The sequence below is a fragment of the Mobula hypostoma genome, chromosome 26 (genome assembly GCF_963921235.1).
Source record: "Mobula hypostoma chromosome 26, sMobHyp1.1, whole genome shotgun sequence".
Lineage (NCBI taxonomy): Eukaryota > Metazoa > Chordata > Chondrichthyes > Myliobatiformes > Myliobatidae > Mobula > Mobula hypostoma.
In genome coordinates this window covers 39995137-40020129 of record NC_086122.1, presented here as the reverse complement: position 1 = coordinate 40020129, position 24993 = coordinate 39995137, and the positions used below count along the sequence as shown (strand labels likewise).

The 24993-nt window shown below is 42.3% G+C and overlaps 1 protein-coding gene across 5 annotated transcripts in view; it reads left to right on the top strand.

The window, feature by feature from the left end:
- Positions 1–24993, top strand: part of LOC134338232 (transcription factor HIVEP3) — a 698117-nt gene that overhangs the window by 269903 nt on the left and 403221 nt on the right. The gene's annotated exons all lie outside the window — the stretch shown is intronic.

Here is a 24993-nt window from a genome sequence, read left to right as displayed (position 1 = left end):
AACCCCCTTTATTCCCATTCACTGCCTTCTGCCTGTCAGCCATTCATCTACCCATGCTAGTATCTTTCCTATAATGTCATAGGGATTTATCTTGTTAAGCAGCCTCATGTGTGGCACCTTATCAAAGGCATTCTGAAGAGCCAAGCAAATGGCATTCACTGCCTCTCTTTTGTCTACCCTGCTTGATGCTTCCTTAAAGAAGTCAAACAGATTTGTCAGGTAAAATTTCCCTTAGTCTCCAAGTATATCGAAACCTCATCCTTAGTAATAGACTCCAGCAATTTTTCAACCACTGAGGTTAGGCTAACTGACCTATAATTCCTTTTCTTTTGCCATCCCCACTTCTTAAAGAGTGGAGTGACATTTGTGATCTTCCAGTCCTCCGGGCCCTTGCCAGAATCAAGTGATTCTTGAAAGATCATGACCAGTGCATCCGTTATCTCTTCTGCTACCTCTCTCAGGACTCTGGGATGGTGACTTATCCACCTTAAGATCTTTGCCTTTGCTTAGCATTTTTTCCTTTGTATTGGCACTCACTCCTGCTTTCTGACACTCACAGACCTCTGGCACACAGCTAGGTCTTGTGAAGACTGATGCAAAGTACCCATTAAGTTCATTTGTCATTCCTTTATCTCCCATTACTACCTCATTTTCCAGTGGCCTAATATAAACTATCACCTCCTTCTTACTCTTTATATCACTGAAAAAAACATTTTGTATCCTGCTTTGTATTATCAGCTAGTTTGCCCTCATATTTCATCTTTTCCCTTCTTATGACTTTTTAGTTGCCTTTTGTTGGATTTTAAAAGCTTCACAACCATCCACCTTCCCACTCACTTTTGCTACCTTATAGGCTCTTTCCTTGGCTTTTATGCAATCCTTAACTTCCCTTGTCACCATGATTGCCTACCCTGTCTTTTGAGAACAACTTCTTCTGTGGGACATATCTATCCTGTGCCTTGTGAACTATTCCCAGAAACTTCAGCCACCTCTGCTCTGCCATCATCCTGCCAGTATCCCTCTCCAATCCACCTGGACAAGCTCCTCTTCCGTGCCTCTGTAATTCCCTTTATTCCATTGCAATACTGATATTTGTGCCTTATGCTTCCCCCTCTCAAATTGCAGTAAGAGTTCAATCATATTATGTTCACTGCCTTCTAAGGGTTTCTTTGCGTTATAAGGTCTGGGTTATTACAGAACACTCAATCTAAGATAGCCCTTCCCCGAGCAGGCTCAAACACAAGCTGCTCTAAAAACCCATCTCGTAAGCATTCAACAAATTCCTTCTCCTGCGATCTGACATCAACCTGGTTTTCCCAGTCCCCTTGCATATTGAGGTCCCCCATTACAATTGTAACATTACCCTTATTACATGCCTTTTCCAGCTCTCTTTGCAATCTCAACCCCACATCTATCTGGAGGCCTCTATATGATTCCCATGGTGGTACTCGGGTTGAAGTTGCCCACAGGTTAATTGTACTTCCTTGATATCTCTGTGGTTAGTGCAGTTGTTGTTAACCTACAGAGTACTGCATTTCAGAATAGGAATATGGTTTCTTATCATCTTCTTCTGTGGAGTGAAATTTGTTGTTTTGTGGCAGTGCGGAGCAAAGGCATAAATTACAACGTAAAGAAATGGAACAAAAATATAATGACATAATGTTTCATGGACCAATGAGAAATCTGATGGCAGAGGGAAGGATGTTTCTGAATCTCTGAGTATGAGTCTTTATTCTCTTGTACCATTTCCCTGACAGTAGTAATGAGAAGAGGGCGTGAGGTGGGTCCTTAGTAATAGATGCTGCCTTCTTGAGATGCTCTCTCGTGCAGATATCTTCAGTGGTGGTGAGGGTGGTGCCCGTGATGGAATCACTGAGTCTACAACTCTCTGCCACAGCCTCTTGCAGTCCTCCATGTTGGAGGCTCCATAGCAAGCAGTGTAGACTCCATTGTGTATCTACAGAAATTATGTAGTGCAACATCTTCAGCTGCTTCCACATTCTGAGCAATGATAAGGGGACATTTAAGGAAGAAGTGGATTTTTTGGAGCCTATTATGGGAATACAACAATGTGTGGTGGATTTAGAGAGAGAACTCCAGGCAGCAGGGAATGCTAACGGTCTCATCACTAACATAGAGACAACGTGACGTCACAGGAGACAGAAATTGGAAGGAAACAGTATGAGTGGGAATATCTGATTTACGGTGCAGTGTTGACTTAATCTGGCAGTATTGACTTGCGGAGGGGTGTTGACTTATGGCGCAGCATTAACTTATGGTGTGGAGTTGACTTACGGTGCAGTATTGACTTACAGTGCAGTGTTTCTCTGGAGTACAGTGTTTTGTCCACAAAAATGTAAAAGATAACTACATCATTGTGTGATGTAAATTGGTTGTTATTTAACTGCTTCCTGTGTAAAGTCCTATTTTGTCACACTATATCAAGCTTTTCATCATGCATACTGTAAGTTAGGTCTTGTGTGACTGACAGAAGGATGAAGGAACAGAAATTGTTTCAAACTAAGCTTCTCCTTTTTTCTAAGGCCTCCTTTTCTTCTATTCATTCATCAATACATCCCTTCACTTCCCTCAAATGTTGCCTGTACTTAATTTTCCTGGAAATTTATTTTCAGTTTTACCCATGACCTCATTCAAAAAAAAAATCAAAGTTGTGTTCTCTACATAAACTTCATCGGAGTTTCTGTCTTTATAAGCTTATCTGTGCCAGTTTTTGGGAGTGTCGACATGAAGCAGATGCTGGCCAACAAACTCTGGAGTTTGAAGTCATTAGTTTCCATTGGAACCTGAAACTTTTAACTAACTGTTTCTGCATTTGTACTTGCTGTATATTTAAATGACGATTCATACGTGATTGTCAAAGACCGTTTAAAATTCACATCTGCACATTTTTTTTGTAGAATTAGTCCACTCAGCTCTTTGTGTCTATATTGATGCTATTCTCTACTGCAGCCGTCTAGTCGATTCCTTAGTTCCCATTCACCACGAAAGCACAGAGCGCTTTTTTCCTTCAAACAGCCCTCTTTCACTTTTTGACTCAATTCTGCACTCTGTTGCAGTATTCGGTTTGGGCAAAAATGTGATGGAACATCACCCTCCACTCCCTCAACCCTCAGTCTAGAGCTCACTGGATATACATCACTATCTTTTTAAATTGAACAAAATGCCCTGTTTTAATTTCACCACTAATGCATCACTAATTACTCTCATTTTGATCAAAACCTCCTTTCAGTCACCCTGAGCAATGCTGGTGTAAAAGGTAGCTGTCTGCCTGCTGGAGTCACTCAGTGGGTCAAACAGTGTCTATGGGAAGAAAGGAACTGTGTGTGTTTTGATCGATTCAAAGCCCTGCACTGGAACTGAACAGAGAATAGGGTTTTCAAACAAAGTTTTTTATGTCATATGTACATTGGAACATCACAACATATACAGTAGTGACATCAACAAAGCATTTCACTGTATGTTTCGCTGTTTTGATGTACATGTGATAAATAAAGCTAGTCTTTATAATCGCTTTTCCTATACCACCCCTTCCCTGGCACAAATGTTGCTCAGCCTCTGAGTGCCTCCACATTCCAGCATCTGCAGCATCATGTAACTCTGGTAGCAAAGGCCTTTGCATAGTCTGTCTTCATATCTCCTGGAACAATGCGTGAATAAATGCAAATAGAACATTTCCCATTGCTTCTTTCTCCTTCCCATCAGTCTGTGCTCTGACACTTTGTGAAAGTTGTTGATCGAGAGATCCTACTGCACTCTTGTGAAGGACAGCTGGGATGTTTACCCTGATGTCCTGACCAACCTTCATCATTCAACCAATATAATTAAGCAGAAAGTATCTTTATTTTCACATTGATGTTTACAGAAACCGTCAGTGACCATATAGTGTGAAACAGGATGTGGTGTAAATTGATCATGAGATCATGAAAACCTGCTACATGAATTGGAAGTATTTTCTTAATGCTGTATTTCAATAATTCTATTTATTTTGTATTTGTTCATGTGATGCACAGCTCATCAAAAATATCAGCATCTATTGGCCACTGAGCTGAGAAGGCAGTGAAAATTCCAATGAGTTTATTCACGGATAGGAATACCATGTGGAAGTCTAATGTCTTTGGTCAGTTTGGAATAACAATTGTCTTGAAATTGCAACCATCCAGTTTGCTGTATTTTCTCAAAGTTATGGGCAGCTCTTTGTGTGTGGAGTTGTGCTCAATGTCCACCTTTACTCAGTCTCGTACACTTAACACGGTTACTGCAAAAATTAAGAGAATCAGATCAACACAGAACAGGGAAAAGCAAATAAATGTCACTGATTTGTGTCAATGAGAAACTGTTCCAACAACAGGTTCTAATGTTACACAGTTTCTCCTCCTATAGCTTCATTGATTGGTTGAGAAATGCTGTTCTTTATGCTTTTATAAGTTCAATAATTCAATACTTCCATTTAGCATCAGAGAATGCATATAATATACAACCTGAAATTCTTGTTCTTCGCAGACATCCACAGAAACAGAAGAGTGCCTCAAAGAATGAGTGACAGTTATAACGTTAGAACTCCAAAGACCCCCTACTCCCCCCATGCACAAGAGCAACAAAGCATCTAGTCTTCCCCTCCCCCACTTACTTCAGCAAAAAGCATTCTGCACCCTTCACCCACTGAGAAAGCGAGAGCAAAGCCCCCGGAAATGACCATGATCTGCGGAGCAATAAAAACTAATCATTCACCTGACAATTCAACATACCACAGGCTCTCTCTTTCCTAAATAAAGGGTCAGAGAAGTGTCACTCATGAGAAAGGTAACATAAACAAAACATGGCTGATGGCCATTTCCGCACCAAGATGAAGAGACCGTGTTAGGGAACTGGAGCTGCAGCTCGATGACTTTCGGCTTGTTAGGGAAAGTGAAGCAGTGATAGACAGGGAACACAGTGGGAGGTAGCCAATCCTAGGCTACAGGAGACAGATACATGGGTGACTGTCAGGAGAGGGAAGGGAGAACATGAGATAGTGGAGAGCACCTCTGTGGCTGTCCCCCTCAACAAAATGTACTCCATTTTGAGTACTGTTGAAGGGGACCACTGACTTGGGGAATGATCCTTCAGACCTTTTTCCCACACCTGTCTTTGTAAACGTCCTGAATCATGGAAGTTCACAACTACAGATGTGCTGGACTGTCTGCACCACTCTCTGCAGAGTCCTGCGATTAAGAGAGGTACAGTTCCCATACCAGGCAGTGATGCAGCCAGTCAGGATGCTCTCAACTGTGCCCCTGTAGAAAGTTCTTAGGATTTGGGGGCCCATACCAAACTTCCTCAACCATCTGAGGTGAAAGAGGTGCTGTTGTGCCTTTTTCACCACACAGCTGGTATGTTTATACCATGTGAGGTCTTCGGTGATGTGGATGCCCAGGAACTTGAAGCTGTTTACCCTCTCAACCCCAGATCCCTTGATGTCAATAGGAGTTAGCCCATCTCTATTCCTCCTGTAATCCACAACCAGCTCCTTTGTTTTTGTGACATTGAGGGAGAGGTTGTTTTCTTGACACCAGTGTCAGAGAGATGACTTCTTCCCTGTAGGCCACCTCGTTATTGTTTGAGATTAGGCCAATCAATGTAGTGTCGTCAGCAAATTTAATTAGCAGATTAGAGCTGTGGGTGGCGACACAGTCATGGGTATGCAGGGAGTAAAGGAGAGGACATAGTACACATTCCTGAGGGGCTCTTGTGTTCAGAGTCAGAGGGGTGGAGGTGAGAGAGCCCACTCTTACCACCTGCCAGCGATCTGACAGGAAGTCCAGGATCCAGCTGCACAAGGCAAGGTCAAAGCCGAGGTCTCTGAGCTTCCTGTCGAGCCTGGATGGAATTATGCTGTTGAACGCTGAACTGTAGTCCAAGAACAGCATTCTCACATAAGCATCCTTTTTCTCTAGATGTGTAAGAACAGTATGTAGAGCAGTGGCTATTGCGTCGTCTGTCGATCGGTTGTGTCGGTAGGCAAGTTGTAGAGGATCCAGTCTGGGTGGTAGCAAGCTGCAGATGTAGTCCTTGACCAGCCTTTCAAAACAGTTGTTTATTATTGAGGTGAGTGCGACAGGACACCTTTATCTTTACGTCTTTAGAGTGGGTTAGAGAATGTTGAATCTTTAGAAACTGCAAGGTGAAAAAACTATTATGCGGATCATATATAGTCCTCCAAGTGGTCGTCAAAATGAGGGGTTGAGATTGCAAAGGGAGCTGGAAAAGGCATGCAATAAGGGTAACGCCACAATTGTAATGCGGACTTCAATATGCGAGGGGATTGGGAGAATCAGGTTGGTGTCAGATCACAAGAGAGGGAATTTGTTGAATTCCTACGAGATGGCTTTTTAGTGCAGCTTGTGCTTGAGCCTACTCGGAGAAAGGCTGTCTTATATTGGGTATTCTGTAATAACCCAGGGCTTATTAGAGAGCTTAACATAAAGGAATCATTATGAGGCAGTGATCAAAATATGATTGAATTCATACTGCAAATTGAGAAGGAGAAACTTAAGTCACGTATATCAGTGTAATTTCCTTTATTCATAATGGAATAAAGGAAATTACAGAGGCATCAGAGAGCAACTTGCCTGGTGGATTGGAAGAGGATACTGGCAGGGATGATGGCAGCGCAGAGATGGCTGAAGTTTCTGAGAGTGGTTCACAAGGCGCAGGATAGACATGTCCCACAGAAGAAGTTGATCTCAAATGGCAGGGGTAAGGCAACCATGGCTGACAAGGGAAGTTAAGGGTTGCATAAAAGCCAAGGAAATGGCATATAAGGTAGCAAAAGTGAGTGGAAATTTGGATGATTGGGAAGCTTTTAAAATCCAACAAAAGGCAACTAAAAAGCTATAAAAAGGGAAAAGATGAAATGTGAGGTAAAACGAGCCAGTAATAGAAAGCAGGATACTGAAAGTTTTTCAGTTATAAATAGAATAAAAAGGAGGTGAGAGATGATATACTGCAAAATTATGCTAGTGAGGTAGTACTGGGGGACAAAGAAATGGCTCATGATCTTAATGGGTATTTTGCATCAGTCTTCACTATGGAAGATACTAGCAGTGTACCAGGGAGCAAGCATAAATACCATTGATCTTACAAAGAAAGAAGTGCAAGGGAAACTCAAAGTTCTTAAGGTGGATAAGTCACCTGGACCAGACGGACTACATCCCAGAGTTCTGATAGAAGTTGCTATAGAGATAACGGATGCATTGGTCATGGTCTTTCAAGAATCACTTGATTCTGGCATGGTCCTGGAGGACTGGAAGGAAGCAAATGTTATTCCACTCTTTGGGCTGAATGGCCTAATTCTGCTCCTATATCTTTTGGTCTTACGGTCTTATGAGCCATGTTCACCATCCAATGAGGTCATATTGTGCTTCAAGTCAATATTCCTATCCCCTTATCATGTCCCTTGATTCCTTTCATGTCCAAAAATCCATTAATCTGAAATAAAAGAGAAACTGGAAATACCCAGCTATTCAAAGAATAAAGAGTTAATATCACACATTGGCAATATCCTGTCTAGAAAAATGAGGGAACATGGATGGGGAGGAAGTTGTGATCGGGTGGAGATCAAGGGAGACTGACAATTTCAGTGCTAGTGACAGCAAAAGACATTGGCAAAGGCAAACAGCATGAGATTGATCAAGAAGTGTCAATTGGAGATGAATGAAAGCTGAAATTAGAGGAAAGATAGAAAATAATACAAGAATAGAATGGATAATTGTCTTAATGCTGAATGTAATATTAAAGGCATAAATTGTGCCTCGTTAGAATATAGGAACCTGGGGCGCCACGGTAGTATAGTGGTTAACATTACACTTTGTAGCGCCAGCAATCGAGGCTTAATTCCTGCCGCTGTCTGTAAGGAGTATATATGTTCTCCCCTTGACCATGTGGATTTCGTTTGGTTGCTGTGGCTTCCTCCCACATCCCAAAGGTGTATGGGTTAGTAAGTTGTGCGCATGCTATGTTGGCACTGGAAGCGTGGCAAGTGGTGACTGAACAAACGTGTATTGCAAAGTGCCCCCCCATTACTCATAGTCATAGTCATACTTTATTGATCCTGGGGGAAATTGGTTTTCGTTACAGTTGCACCATAAATAATAAATAGTAATAGAACCATAAATAGTTAAATAGTAATATGTAAATTATGCCAGTAAATTATGAAATAAGTCCAGGACCAGCCTGTCAGCTCAGGGTGTCTGACCCTCCAAGGGAGGAGTTGTAAAGTTTGATGGCCACACGCAGGAATGACTTCCTGTGACGCTCTGTGCTGCATCTCGGAGGAATGAGTCTCTGGCTGAATGTACTCCTGTGCCCGCCCAGTACATTATGTAGTGGATGGGTGACATTGATCAAGATGGCATGCAACTTAGACGGCATTCTCTTTTCAGACACCACCGTGAGAGAGTCCAGTTCCATCCCCACAACATCACTGGCCTTACAAATGAGTTTGTTGATTCTGTTGGTGTCTGCCACCCTCAGCCTGCTGCCCCAGCACACAACAGCAAACATGATAGCACTGGCCGCCACAGACTCGTAGAACATCCTCAGCATCGTCCGTTTTCTTCAATGTAATGATACTTCGATTCTCCCTTCCATTCAAACCCCTTCCCTTTCTGCAACTTTCTCATTTTCTCCTTTCAGGAAAGGCTTTCAACATGAAAATGTAACTCTTCCCTTTCCCACAGATGCCGACTGTTCCCAGCACATTGAATTTTAACTCTGTTTCTCTTCCCTCACATATTGACTGTTCCCAGCATTTTGAAATTTAACTCAATCCCTTCCCACAGATGCTGACTGCTCCCAGAACGCTGAAATTTTACTATTTCCCTTCTTACAGATGCAAACTGTTCCCAGCACATTTTTTTCTCAAATTTCCAGTATTTGTATCTTTTTGATTTTCATTTACTGTTAAATGAAATCTATGTCAAGATGCTATTCATTGCCTAAAGCTCAGCATTTAACACTACCATTCCTACAGTACTGATCGATAAGCTACAGCAGCGGTCCCCAACCACCGGGCCGCGGACTGGTACCGGGCTGCAAAGCATTTGTTACCAGGCCGCGAGGAAACGATATGATTTGGCGATATGACTCAGCTGCACCTTTCCTCATTCCCTGCTGGGCCGCGAGGAAACCTTTCCTCATTCCCTGTCACGGCCACTGTTGAGCCATTAACATGCGAGGACATTACCCGCGCGTCATCCATGTCAGCGCAGGAAGGAGATCAACTCCTCGAGCTTGCAAATGACGGCGGGCTGAAAAGTATGTTTGACATAACATCTCTGCCGGTATTCTGGATCAAAGTCAAGGCTAAATATCCTGAGATAGCCACGAAAGCACTGAAAACGTTGCTTCCATTTCCAACATTTTTCTGCGAAGCAGAGTTTTCTGCAATGAATGCAATGAAAACTAAATTATGGAATAGACTGGACATAAGGAACCTCCTTCGAGTATCGCTGTCTCCCATCACCCCTCGATAGGACCGTCTTGTTGCAGGGAAACAAGCCCGGGGCTCCCACTGATTCAGCGATATTGGTGTGTGCAATGATTTTATATGTTCATACGGGGAAAGTATGTGCTGTGTGTTTAATGTCCAAATGTTACTTAAAATGTTATGATGCTATTGACTTACTTATATAACCATATAACAATTACAGCACGGAAACAGGCCATCTCGGCCCTTCTAGTCCGTGCCAAATGCTACTCTCACCTAGTCCCACCGACCTGCACTCAGCCCATAACCCTCCATTCCTTTCCTGTCCATATACCAATCCAATTTTTCTTTAAATGATAATATGGAACCTGCCTCTACCACTTCTACTGGAAGTTCGTTCAACACTTACTTCAAGCTCCCCTGTCTTCCCCTGATAATTGACTTATCACTATATTCATGCGAGGAAAATATACGCTGTGTGTTTAATATTAAATTCGTTAGATAGACCCTTTTACAAACGAAATTGAGTGTATTAGCCACTTCTCACCTATATTCCGTTCGTGATTAACAACTCCCTCCCCACCCCCGAGCAGAATCGCCAAATCGATTTGCAGGGGAAAATATCGGCAGGTACACGCGTGGGCAGGTCATGCATGCGCACTCGTACCCGCGCAAGGCTTCATGGTCATTGTAGTCTTTCTCTGGGTAAATGCAACGAATTTGACTTCTACTCTTGTCCGTTGGCAACCCTACACCCTCCGCCCCCCCTTAATAAAGGCTACATCCATCATTAAGAAGGGTCTCGGCCTGAAACGTCGACTGCACCTCTTCCTACAGATGCTGCTTGGCCTGCTGCGTTCACCAGCAACTTTGATGTGTGTTGCTTGAATTTCCAGCATCTGTAGAATTCCTGTTGTATCCATCATTAAGGACATGCTGTCTTCTCATTGTTACTATCATGAAGGAGCTACAGGAGCCTGAAGATACACACTCAATGATTCAGGAAGAGCTTCTTCCTCTCTGCTATCCGATTACTAAATGGACATTGAATCCATGAACACTACCTCACTTTTATTATTTCTGTTTTTGCACTATTTCTAAGTTAACTATTTAATACACACACACATGTTTCAGATGTGATCGAGGCAGAGGAATGAAAGGTGGGGGAGTAGCATTGCTTGTTAGGGAAAATATTACAGCAGTGCTCAGGCAGGACAGATTAGAGGGCTTGTCTACTGAGTCCTTATGGGTGGAGCTGAGAAACAGGAAAGGTATGGCCACATTAGTGGGATTGTATTACAGACCACCCAATAGCCAACGAGACTTGGAAGAGCAAATCTGCAGAGAGATAGCAAACAACTGCAGGAAACATAAAGTTGTGGTGGTAGGGGATTTTAATTTTCCCTATATTGATTGGGACTCCCATACTGTTAGGGGTCTAGATGGTTTAGAGTTTGTAAAATGTGTTCAGGAAAGTTTTCTAAATCAGTATATAGAGGGACCAACTAGAGGGGATGCAATATTGGATCTTCTGTTAGGAAACGAATTAGGGCAAGTGACGGAAGTCTGTGTAGGGGAGCACTTTGGTTCCAGTGATCATAATGCCATTAGTTTCAATTTGATCATGGACAAGGATAGATCTGGTCCTAGGGTTGAGGTTCTGAACTGGAAGAAGGCCAAATTTGAAGAAATGAGAAAGGATCTAAAAAGCGTGGATTGGGACAGGTTGTTCTCTGGTAAAGATGTGATTGGTAGGTGGGAAGCCTTCAAAGGGGAAATTTTGAGAGTGCAGAGTTTGTATGTTCCTATCAGGATTAAAGGCAAATTGAATAGGAATAAGGAACCTTGGTTCTCAAGGGATATTGCAACTCTGATAAAGAAGAAGAGGGAGTTGTATGAAATGTATAGGAAACAGGGGGTAAATCAGGTGCTTGAGGAGTATAAGAAGTGCAAGAAAATACTCAAGAAAGAAATCAGGAGAGCAAAAAGAAGACATGAGGTTGCCTTGGCAGTCAAAGTGAAGGATAATCCAAAGAGCTTTTACAGGTATACTAAGAGCAAAAGGATTGTAAGGGATAAAATTGGTCCTCTTGAAGATCAGAGTGGTCGGCTTTGTGCGGAACCAAAGGAAATGGGGGAGATCTTAAACAGGTTTTTTGCGTCTGTATTTACTAAGGAAGCTGGCATGAAATCTATGGAATTGAGGGAATCAAGTAGTGAGACCATGGCAACTGTACAGATTGAAAGGAGGAGGTGCTTGCTGTCTTGAGGAAAATTAAAGTTGATAAATCCCCAGGACCTGACAGGGTGTTCCCTCGGTCCTCGAAGGAGACTAGTGTTGAAATTGCAGGGGCCCTGACAGAAATATGTAAAATGTCGCTGTCTACGGGTGAAGTGCCGGAGGATTGAAGAGTGGCTCATGTTGTTCCGTTGTTTAAAAAAGGATCGAAAAGTAATCCGGGGAATTATAGACCGGTGAGTTTAACGTCAGTAGTAGGTAAGTTATTGGAGGGAGTACTAAGAGACAGAATCTACAAGCATTTGGATAGACAGGAGCTTATTAGGGAGAGTCAACATGGCTTTGTGCGTGGTAGATCATGTTTGACCAATCTGTTGGAGTTTTTCGAGGAGGTTACCAGGAAAGTGGATGAAGGGAAGGCAGTGGATATTGTCTACATGGACTTCAGTAAGGCCTTTGACAAGGTCCCGCATGGGAGGTTAGTTAGGAAAATTCAGTCGCTAGGTATACATGGAGAGGTGGTAAATTGGATTGGACATTGGCTCGATGGAAGAAGCCAGAGAGTGGTGGTAGAAAATTGCTTCTCTGAGTGGAGGCCTGTGACTAGTGGTGTGCCACAGGGATTAGTGCTGGGTCCATTGTTATTTGTCATCTAAATCAATGATCTGGATGATAATGTGGTAAATTGGATCAGCAAGTTTGCTGATGATACAAAGATTGGAGGTGTAGTAGACAGTGAGGAAGGTTTTCAGAGCCTGCAGAGGGACTTGGACCAGCTGGAAAAATGGGCTAAAAATTGGCAGATGGAGATTAATACTGACAAGTGTGAGGTATTGCACGTTGGAAGGACAAACCAATGTAGAACATACAGGGTTAATGGTAAGGCACTGAGGAGTGCAGTAGAACAGAAGGATCTAGGAATACAGATACAAAATTCCCTAAAAGTGTCGTCACAGGTAGATAGGGTCGTAAAGAGAGCTTTTGGTACATTGGCCTTTATTAATCAAAGTATTGAGTATAAGAGCTGGAATGTTATGATGAGGTTGTATAAGGCATTGGTGAGGCCGAATCTGGAGTATTGTGTTCAGTTTTGGTCACCAAATTACAGGAAGGATATAGATAAGGTTGAAAGAGTGCAGAGAAGGTTTACAAGGATGTTGCCGGGATTTCAGAAACTCAGTTACAGAGAAAGGTTGAATAGGTTAGGACTTTATTCCCTGGAGCGTAGAAGAATGAGGGGAGATTTGATAGAGGTATATAAAATTATGATGGGTATAGATAGAGTGAATGCAAGCAGGCTTTTTCCACTGAGGCAAGGGGAGAAAAAAACCAGAGGACATGGGTTAAGGGTGAGGGGGGAAAAGTTTAAAGGGAACATTAGGGGGGGCTTCTTCACACAGAGAGTGGTGGGAGTATGGAATGAGCTGCCAGACAAGGTGGTAAATGTGGGTTCTTTTTTAACATTTAAGAATAAATTGGACAGATAACATGGATGGGAGGTGTATGGAGGGATATGGTCCATGTGCAGGTCAGTGGGACTAGGCAGAAAATGGTTCGGCACAGCCAAGAAGGGCCAAAGGGCCTGTTTCTGTGCTGTAGTTTCTATGGTTCTATGGTTCACACACACACACACACACATATACACAATAGCTGTAATTGATTTACTTCATTTCTATTTTATCATGCATTGCATTGCACTGCTCACTTCATAGCAAATTTCATGACTTAAGCCAGTAATATTAAGCTTGAATCTGATTCCGATTCCGCTTTTGATTGTAAATATGACAACAAGTTCAGTCAGACAAAAGAGCGCTTTGTTGGTGGGGAGCGGCTGGGCATCTTGGAGATGATGAGCATCTTGTGTGCATTGGCACACCACCCATTTTTATTATCAACAACCTTTAACTACTAAAGTTCAAGTTTATTGTCATCTGACTGTACATATATACAACCAAACCGAACGATGTTCCTTCAGACCACGGTGCACCCACAAAATATACATCACACACAACACATAAAACAAAATATTATCCCAAATAAGTTAGTAAAATATAATTCAAAATACATGTAGTGTGCAACACAGATAAATAGTAAATGGTAAACAGTACAGTAAACAGATTTCTGTCCTGGTGACAAGAACTCGGTGGTGGCAGGTTGTTCAATAGTCTCACAGCCTGGGGAGGAAGCTTCCTGATGCTAGTGGGTCAAAGAGATTGCGGGATGGGTGGGATTATGAAACATACTATCAAGTACGTTTCAAAGCAATGCCAAAAAAAAGAATATATTTTCTATTGAATCTGTACAAAAATAATGCTCAGCTACAATCTATTCTGGTTGCCATTTAAAAATATAATTTTACAAAGGTGGCTGTTTTCTCATTTTCCCTTGATCTCTGTTTAGTCTAAAACTCAAGGTGATGAATACAAGGTGTAATTGGCAGGATTCTTTCATAAGACCATAGGACATAGGAGCAGAATTAGGCCGTTCAGCCCATTGAGTCTGCTCTGCCATTCAATCAAGGCTGATCCCAGATGCCCACTCAACCCCATACAGCTGCCTTCTTACCATAACCTTTGATGTCCTGACCAATCAGGAAACTCACTTTTCGCTTTAAATATGTCCATGGACTTGGCCTCCACAGCTATCTGTGACAGAGCATTCCACAGATTCATTACTCTCTGACTAAAAAGATTTAACCTTACCTCTGTTCTAAAAGGTCACTCTGTAGTCCTGGAAACAACCTCTCCACGTTCACTCTATCTAGTCCTTTCAACATCCTTAGGTATCAGTGAGATCCCCCCCCCATTCTTCTAAATTCCAGTGAGTAGAGGCCCAAAGCTGCTAATTGCTCCTCATAGGTTAACCCCTTCATTCCCAGAATCATCCTCGTGAACTTCCTCTGGACTCTCTCCAATGACAACACATTTTTTCTGAGATATCGTACTCAAAACTGTTGACTTTACTTTATACTTTACTTTATTGTCACCAAACAATTGGTACTAGAACGTACAATCATCACAGCGATATTTGATTCTGAGCTTCACACTCCCTGGATTACAAATATTAAATATTAAAAATATTAAAAATTGTTAAAATTGCTAAAAATTAAAAATTTAAATTACAAATCATAAATAGAAAATAGAAAAATAGGAAGTAAGGTAGTGCAAAAAAACTGAGAGGCAGGTCTGGATATTTGGAGGGTACGGCCCAGATCCGGGCCAGGGTCCGTTCAGCTGTCTTATCACAGTTGGAAAGAAGCTGTTCCCAAATCTGGCCGTACGAGTCTTCAAACTCCTGAACCTTCTCCCGGAGGGAAGAGGGACGAAAAGTGTGTTGGCTGGGTGGGTCGTGTCCTTGATTATCCTGGCAGCACTGCTCCGACAGCGTGCGGTGTAAAGTGAGTCCAAGGACGGAAGATTGGTTTGTGTGATGTGCTGTGCCATGTTCATCATCTTCTGCAGCTTCTTCCGGTCTTGGACAGGACAACTTCCATACCAGGTTGTGATGCACCCTAGAAGAATGCTTTCTACGGTGCAGCTATAAAAATTAGTGAGGGTTTTAGGGGACAGGCCAAATTTCTTTAGTTTTCTCGGGAAGTAAAGGCACTGGTGGGCCTTCTTGGCAGTGGACTCTGCTTGGTTGGACCAAGTTAGGTCATTTGTGATACTGACCCCGAGGAACTTAAAGCTTTTGACCTGTTCCACTTGCGCACCACCGATGTAAATTGGGTCATGCAGTCCGCTACTCCTTCTGAAGTCAACAACCAATTCCTTCGTCTTGCTGACTTTGAGGGATAGGTTATTGTCTTCGCACCATGCCACCAGGTTCTTAATTTCCTCTCTGTACTCAAACTCATCATTACCGGAGATACGGCCTATAATTGTTGTGTCATCAGAAAACTTATATATTGAGTTTGATGGAAACTTGGCTACACAATCATGGGTGTACCGTGAGTACAGCAGGGGACTGAGTACATAGCCTTGTGGGGCACCGGTGCTCAGAGTAATTGTAGAGGAGAGCTTGTTCCCTATTTTTACAGCCTGGGTCCTGTCTGTGAGGAAATTGAAGATCCAGCTGCAGATCTGAGTGCTAAGGCCCAGGTTCCGGAGCTTAGGAAGCAGTTTATTTGGAATGATGGTATTAAAGGCAGAGGTGTAGTCAATGAAAAGGAGCCTTACGTATGCGTCTTTATTCTCCAGGTGTTCTATGGAGGAATGTAGTGCCAGAGAGATGGCATCTGCCGTTGACCTGTGCAAGTGCAGCCTGACCAGTGTATTATAAAGCCTCAGCATTATCTCCTGGCTTTTATATTCTATTCCCTTGAAATAAATGCCAACATTGCATTTGCCCTCTCTAACACTGACTCAGCCTGTAAATTAATCCTCTGGGAGTCTTTCACGAGGACTCCTAAGTCCCTCTGCAGCTCTGATGTTTGAATCTTCTCCCTATTTAGAGAATAATCTACACTTTTTTTCTTTTTACCAAAATGCATTATCATAATTTCCCAACACTGTATTTCATCTGCTATTTTTTTGCCCATTCTTCCAACTTGTCTAAGTCCGACTGCAATTGGATTGTTTCCTCAGCACTACCTACCCTTCTACCTATCTTCGAAACATCCGCCAACTTTGGCACAAAGCCATCAATTCCATTATCTAAATCATTGACAAACAATGTGGATAGCATTGGTCCCAATATTGACCCCTGAAGAACTCTGCTAGTCACTGGCAGTCAACCAGAAAAAGCCTCTTTTATTCCCATTTGCTACCTCCTGCCTGTCAGCAATTCTTCTATCCATGCCAGTATCTTTCCTGTAATGACATAGGATTTTATCTTGTTAAGCAGCCTCATGTGCAGCACCTTATCAAATGTGTTTTGAAAATCCAAGTAAATGACATCCACTTCCTCTCCTTTGTCCACCCTGCTTGTTTCTTCCTTGAAGAACTCTAACAGATTTGTCAGGCAAAATTTCCCTTTACAGAAACCATGCTGACTTTGAGTTCTTATGCCATTAGTCTCCAGGTACCCCGAAACCTCATCCTTAATAATGAACTCCAACTCTTTTCCGACTACTGAGATTAGGCTAACTGGCCTATAATTTCTTTTCTTTTCCCTTCCTCCTTTCTTAAAGAGTGGAGTGACATTTGCAATTTTCCAGTCCTCTGGAACTATGCCAGAATCAAGTGAATCTTGAAAGATCATGACCAATGCATCTGCTGTCTCTTCAGCAACTTCTTTGAGAACACTGGGGTGTAGTATATCTGGTCCAGGTGACTTATCCACTTTAAGACCTTTGCCTAGCACTTTTTCCTTTGCCTAGCACTCATTCCTGCTCCCAGGCACGCAAAGACCTCTGGCACACTGCTAGTGTCTTCCATAGTGAAGACTGATGCAAAGTATTTATTAAGTTCATCTGCCATTCCTTCATCCCCTATTAATGCGTCACCAGCATCATTTCTCAGTGGTCCAATATCAACTCTCACCTCCCTTGTACTCTGTATATAACTAAAAAAAACTTTCAGTATCCTGCTTTATATTATTGTCTAGTTTGCCCTCATATTGCATCTATTCCCTTATGGCTTTTTTAATTTCCTCCTGTTGGGTTTTAAAAATATCCCAATCATCCACCTTCCCACTCACCTTTGCTATCTTATATACCCTTTCCCTGGCTTTTATGCAGTCCTTACTTTCCTTGTCAGCCACAAATGCTTACCCCTGCCATTTGAGAACACTTCTGTGGGACATATCTATAGTGTGCCTTGTGAACTGTATCCAGAAATTTCACCCATCTCTGCTCTGCCATCATCGCCACCAATATCCTCTTCCAATGCACCTGGGCAACCTCTCTCTCATGTCTCTGTAATTCACTTAATTCCACTGCAATACAGATACATCTGACTTGTGTTTCTTCCTCTCAAATTGTAGTATGAATTCAATCATATTATGTTCACTGTCCCCTAAGGGTTTCTTTAAGTTAAGCTCCCTAATAAAATCTGCAATACTACACAACACCCAATGTAAGATAGCCTTGCCCGGAATAGGCTTAAGCACAAGCTGCTCTAAAAACCTATCTCATAGACATTCAACAAATTCTCTCTCTTGTGGTCTGACACCTATTTGATTTTCCCAATCCCCTTGCATATTGAAGTCCCCTATTATAATTGTGCCATTACCCTTATTATGTCCCCTTTCTAGTTCCCTTTGCAACATCAACCCCGGATCCTGGCTACAATTTGGAGGCCTAAATATCATTGCCATAATGTGTTTTTTAACCCTTGCAATTTCTTAACTCCGCCCACAAAGATTCAACATTCTCTGACCCTATGTCACCTCTTTCTAAAGATGTAATTCCATCTCTTACCAATAGAGCCACAGCACCGCCTATGTGCTCCTGCCTGTCCTTTCGATACAAAATATACCCTTTGACTTTAAGCTCCCTGCTATGACCTCTGTCAGCCACGATTCAGTGATGCCCACAATGTCATACTGACCAATCCCTAATTCTGCCATGAGTTCATACACCTTGTTCTGAATTCTACGTGCATTTACAGCACCTTCAGTCCTACGTTCATTGCCCTTTTTGAATTTTGCCTCTATGGTGCAATTTAACTCTTTGCACTGTCTGCATTTGTTCGCAATCATTGGCTTGTCCTTCAATACATTCATATTACACCCATTATATACTTGTAAACTTGTTGGCTCATCCAAGCTCCATCATACTGGTTCCCATTCTCTTGCCATATTTGTTTAAACTACTCTCAACAGCTCTATCAAACCTGCCTGCAAGAATATTGGTACTCATCGGATTCCAGTGCAACCGTCCCCTTTGTACAAGTCACACCTACCCCAGAAGAGATCCAGAAATCTGAATCCCTGCCCCATGCTCCAGTTCTTCAGCCATGCATTATCTGCTACCTCATTCTATTCCTATCCTCACTGTTGCAAGGCACAAGCTGCAATCCAGAGATTACTCATGAAACTGTCTAGCTCTTATTTCTTAACAATGAGGCAACTGAGAGCTGTGGTCCTTTCTTCAATTGCTAAACTTTGGCAATACTTATTCTCTCGTTTTCTCTTTCTTTTCAATTCCATCCCCACCCCAGTCACAGTTACAGCATCCCTCTCTGAGACTTAAATCTAAACTCCATGGTATTTTGTGGGGAGTATGCTGTATCCTTGAAAAAGTAGAAATTTCACTTAAGTCAAACTAGTCATCTTCTCTACTTCCTTTATGTCATGGATTCATCCACAAAATTTGACCTTTATTTAATATTATTGTGTTTTCGAAATGTGGCATACGGAAGTTACACATGACATTTATGATGACAAGATGCTTTATAATAGTGTGAACGTTCAAAAGAAAATATATGTAGTTTTCCATTGAACTGCAACACATCAAACAAATCGAATTTCAAACTGTGACATTTCATTAATGTTTCTTCACCAGACCCCCTCCTGCAGTGTTAGACTAAATCTGTAGGTGTTCTCTAACGTTCTTTTCAATTATTCTTTTTCGAAAAATTTGCACATTGCGGAAATATCTCGAGAAGACTCTTAACTTTGTACATAAACTCAGATTGTTGTCAGATGGTGCCCCATGTCAAAACTCAGACTGTTGTCAGATTTTGTTCCATGACTAAATTCAGTCTGATGTCAAATGGTGCTCTATCGCTAAATTCCAACTGTTGTCAGTCGGCGCTCCATGACTAAATTCAGACTGTTTTAGAAGATGCTGTACCACTAAATTCAGACTGTTGTCAGATGGTGCTCTATGACTAAATTCAGGCTGTTGTCAGGTTGTGCTCCATGACTAAATTCAGACTGTTGTCCAATGTTGCTCGATAACTAAATTTAGACTGTTGTCAGTATGCCATGACCAAATTCAGACTGTTGTCAGATGGTGCTACATGATTACATGCCGACTGTAGTAAGATGGTGCTCAATGACTACATTCTGACTGTTGTCAGATGATGCTCCATTGGGAAATTCAGAAGGTTGTCACACGGTGCTCCATGGATAGATTTTGCTGCATAACTATATTCAGATTGTTGAGATTTTGTTCCTGACTAAATTCAGACTGATGTCAAATGGTGCTCATCACTAAATTCCAACTGTTGTCAGATGGTGCTCCATGACTAAATTCAGACTGTTCTCAGATGGTGCTCCAAGACAAAATTCAGATGTGTGTTTGATATTTCTGCATGACCAAATTGAGACTGTTCTCAGATTGTGCTCCCTGACTAAACTCAGACTGTTGTCAGATGGTGCTCTATTACGAGATTCTGACTGTTGTCAGGTGGTGCCTTATGATGAAATTCAGAAGGTTGTCAGATAGTGCTCCATGGCTAAATTCAGGCCGTATTCAGAAGGTGCTCCATGTCAAAATTCAGACTGTTGTTCGATTGTGCTCCATGTTTCAGACTGTCATCAGGTGGTGCTCCATGCTGAATTTCAGATTATTGTCAGATAGAGCTCTACAACTGAGTTCAGACTGTTGTCAGATAGAGCTCTACAACTCAGTTCAGACTGCTCTCAGATGGTGCCCTGTGACTAAATTCAGACCTTTGTCTGATTATGCTCCATGAAAAATTCAGATTGTTGTCAAATGGTGCCCCTTGACTAAATTCAGACTATTGTCAGATGGTGCTCCATGATAAATTCAGACTGTAGCCTGATGGTGCTCTATGAGTTAATTCAGACTGTTGTCAGATGGCGCTCCATGACTAAATTCAGACTATTTTAGAAGATGTTCTATCACTAAATTCAGCCTGATGTCAAATGATGCTCGATTACTAAATTCCAACTGTTGTCAGATGGTGCTCCATGACTAAATTCAGACTGTTGTCTGATGTTGCTTAATAACTAAATTCAAACTATTGTCACTCCTCCATGACCAAATTCAGACTGTGGTCATATAGTGCTCCATGACTAAATTCAGACTGTTGTCAAATGGTGCTCTATTACTAAATTCGAGCTGTTGTCAGATGGTGCTTCCTGTCTAAATTCAGTCTGTTTTCAGATGATGCTCATGGACTCAATTCAGACTGTTATCCGATAGTGTATCATGACTAAATTCAGACTGTCGTCAGATTGTACCATGCCTACATTCAGACTGTTGTCAGATTTTGTTCCGTGACTAAGTTCAGTCTGGCGTCCATTGGTGCTCTATCACTAATTTCCAACTGTTGGAGATGGTGCTCCATGATGAAATTCAGACTGTTGTCAGATGGTGCTCTACGAATAAATGCAAAATATAGTCAGATCATGCTCTATGACTAAATTCAGACTGTTGTCAAATGGTGCTACATGTTTACATGCCGACTGTTATCAGATGGTGCTCCATGACTAAATTCAGACTGTTATCACATGGTACTCAATCACTAAATTCAGATGTTGTCAGATGGTTCTCCATGACTAAATTCAGACTGTGGTCAGAAGTTGCTCCATGCCTAAATTCGAACTGTTGTCAAATAGTGCTCTGTCACTAAATTCTGACTGTTGTCAGATGTTATGTTTTCCTAAAGTTGTCTTGTTGTGGTGAAGAAATCTACCTACGTTCCTGTTCTTAATTCCTATCCAGTATCAATGTCTACACATTTTAGAGTCAAACATCACAGAAACAGGCCTATCGTCTATGTTGATATAATTGCCCTTCTAAGCTCGTACTACTTGCTAGCATTTGATCCATATCCCTCTAACGTTTAACCCTACATGCCTTACTTATCCAAATTCTTGTTATTTGAATTGATTTGTTATTGTTACTACAGTGAAAAGCTTGTCTGCAATACTGTTCACACAGGTCAAATCATTACACAGTGCATTGAAGTACTATAGGGTAAAACAATAACAATACAGAATAAAGTGTAACAAGGTCAGAGAAAGTGCAGTGCAGGCAACCAGTGAGGTGCAAGTTGATAACCAGGTAGACTGTGAGGTCAAAAGTCCATTTTGTTGTACAGGGAACTATTTGGTGGTTGGCATCTATCTGTCTCGAAGGACAATGGGTGATGATGTTCATCACCACAGGCCTGGGCGGAAGGTATGGAGATCCTGGCATGCCCAGTCATCAAGATCCCCCTCTTGGCATCACTGGTGTAGTCCAAAGGAAAGCTTATGAAGCAATACGTTTGGCATGAGCTTGGCTGCAGATGCTGATAGAAGGGTGTTCAATGACGTCCAGCTGCTCAGGGACTCCACTCCAGATTTGCTGTCTGGGTTTACTCCCATAGTCTTCGTCTCTCCTGAGGCTTCCCACAAGGCAGTAGGGCTATTTACTCATTACTGGGGATCTAGTTCATGAGCACGAGGGCGTATCTACACACAGGTGGGCCTGTGTGCTTTGTGTGCGGGGGCCAGACCTCCTCCCCATCCTCTGTAGTTCAGTCTGAGTCCAAAAGGAGTTCAGTTTGCATGTGTTGCCAGCAAGGAGGCCTGCATGAGGCTTGCTATTGGAGAGGCTATGTACTGGCAGGGAGGGACTTACACCTTCTGGACACATCACAACAACCACATTGACACCACAGCAAACTATTTAATAGTCTGATAACAGTGGAGTAGAAGCTGTCCTTGAGCTGGAGGTATGTGCTTTTAGGCATTTGTATCTTCTTCCCAATGGACTAGGGAAGAAGAGAGAATGTCTTGGGTGTGTGAGATCTCTAGATCTCTGATTATGCTGGCTCCGTTACTGAGGCAGTGTGATGTATAGACAGAGTCTGTGGAGGGGAAACTGGTTTTCATGATTGCTGAACTATATTTCTTTGTAGTTTTTTGTCGAGCAGTAGTCATACCAAGCCATTATGCACTTGGATAAGATGCTTCCTATGGTGCATTTGACGTGGACATGTGGCCAAGTGGCATTGGACTAGCTACCTGAAGGTCGTGGGTTCGAGCCCCAGCCGAGGGAACGTGTTGTGTCCTTGAGCAAGGCACTTAATCACACATTTCTCTGCAACGACACTGATGCCAAGCTGTATGGGTCCTAATGCCCTTCCCTTGGACAACATTGGTATCGTGGAGAGGGGAGACTTGCAGCATGGGCAACTGCTGGTCTTCCATACAACCTTGCCCAGGCCTGTGCCCTGGAGAGTGAAGACTTTCCAGGCACAGATCCATGGTCTCACAAGACTAAAGGAAGCCTTAATGGTGTATTAATAAAAATTGGTGTGGGTCGACAGGGACATGTCAAATTTCTTTAGCCCAAGCTGTTGATTCACTCCTGGGAATTTGAAACTCTCAATTCTCTTTCTCTGAACACCATTGATGTACACAGGAGAATGTGGCTGACCCTTCTTTCTCTTAATACACTGAGGTAGACAGGAGAATGTGTCTGACACTCTTTCTGAAGTGAAAGGTCAGCCCTTTTGTTTCACTGACCTTGAGAGAAATGTTGTTGTCATCACAATGTCACAAGGCTCTCCATCTCCTTCCTGTACTCTGACTGTTATCTCAGATACAACCCACTACGGTGGTATCATCTGCAAGCTTGTAGATGGAGTCAGAACAGGATCTAATCATGAGTGTACAGGGAGTACAGCAGGGGGCTGAGAATGCAACCTTGAAGATCATCAGTGTTCAGAATAATCCTGGTTGAGGTGTTACTGCCTGTCCTTACTGATAGTGTTCTGTTGGTCAGAAAATCAAGCATTCAGTTACAGACCGTAGCATTGACTGTCATCATCGAGAGTTTTCATGTAGTTAATAGTACTGAATGTGGAGCTGCAGGCAATCAACGATCGCCTGACATAAGTGTCTTCACTGTCCAGATTCTCCAGAGATGAGTGTAGGACCAGGCGATGACATCTGCCAAAGAGCTGTTTTGGTGGTATGCAAATTGCAGTGGGTCAGAGTTGTCTGGAGGTCAGGAGTTAGTGCATTTCATGACTGACCTCTTGACAGTGGCTCATTTACTTTCTGTGATAGCTTGTTCCAGATATGAACCACCTTCTGCACAAAGAAATCGATTCTCAAGTCCCTTTAAATTTCCCCCTTTCACATTATATATATATGCCCTCCAGTTTTTCATTCTCTTCGCCCAAAAAAGGTTGTGTACACTGTCTATCTGTGCTCCCCATGGTTTTATATGCCTCTATAAGGTTACCCTTCAGTCTCCTGCTCTTTCATGAATTAAATCCTAATCTGCCCAATCCCTCCTTTTTACTCGACATGTTTTTGTGAATCTTCTTTCTCAAACTGATGAGCAGAAACAGTTACAATCTCCACCCACCCTTCCTTTCTCCAAGCAAGTTCTGATTGTAATGACATGGAAGAAATGAGAGAGTTTATTCCCTGAAAAGTTTACAACCAATAAAGTACATTTGAAATACAGTCAGTGACAGCTTCGAGAAATGAGAAAGGGACTTTTTAAAGAGATTACCAACATGCCAAGTTGTAAAAGTAAAGATCTTGCTTTTATTGCATAAGCAAGTGATATTCAGATAAAAGGAATTCAATCCAGATTTGAATATGCTGCAGTTCAAAGTTCCCAAATGTTTATTCATTCCTCTGCTAGATCAGATCACTGTTTATTTTGTGCTCCTGCATTTTGAGCAACCTGTTTTTAATTGTGCCTTAAATTTGGCCCTGGGATATCTCCCCACTTCTTTACCTCATTTTCCTCCTTCAAACTGCTTCTTGAAAATAAAATCTATGCATACCAATATGTTTCCAAATAAACTTGGAGAAACATGTAGCATAATGTTAACACAAGACTGTTACAGCACCAGTGATATGTGTTCATTTCTTGCTGCTGTCTAAGTGGAGTTGGTACATTCTCTTCATGACCACAGCAGTTCCTGCAGGTGCTCCAGAGATGTACGGGCTGGTAGGGTAATTGGTTGCATGCGATGTATGGGCTGGTAGGGTAATTGGTTGCATGCGATGTATGGGCTGGTAGGGTAATTGGTTGCATGAGATGTATGGGCTGGTAGGGTAATTGGTTGCATGAGATGTATGGGCTGGTAGGGTAATTGGTTGCATGAGATGTACGGGCTGGTAGAGTAATTGGTTGCATGAGATGTACGGGCTGGTAGCGTAATTGGTTGCATGAGATGTATGGGCTGGTAGGGTAATTGGTTGCATGCGATGTATGGGCTGGTAGAGTAATTGGTTGCATGAGATGTATGGGCTGGTAGGGTAATTGGTCGCATGGGTAATTGTACAGCAGGGGTTTGTTACTGTGCTGTACATCTAAATAAAAGAAATTATACGAAATAAACAAACTTGGCATACAGCCTCGAGAGGAAGGTGCTGGCGTTCCCAAGAGCCTGCT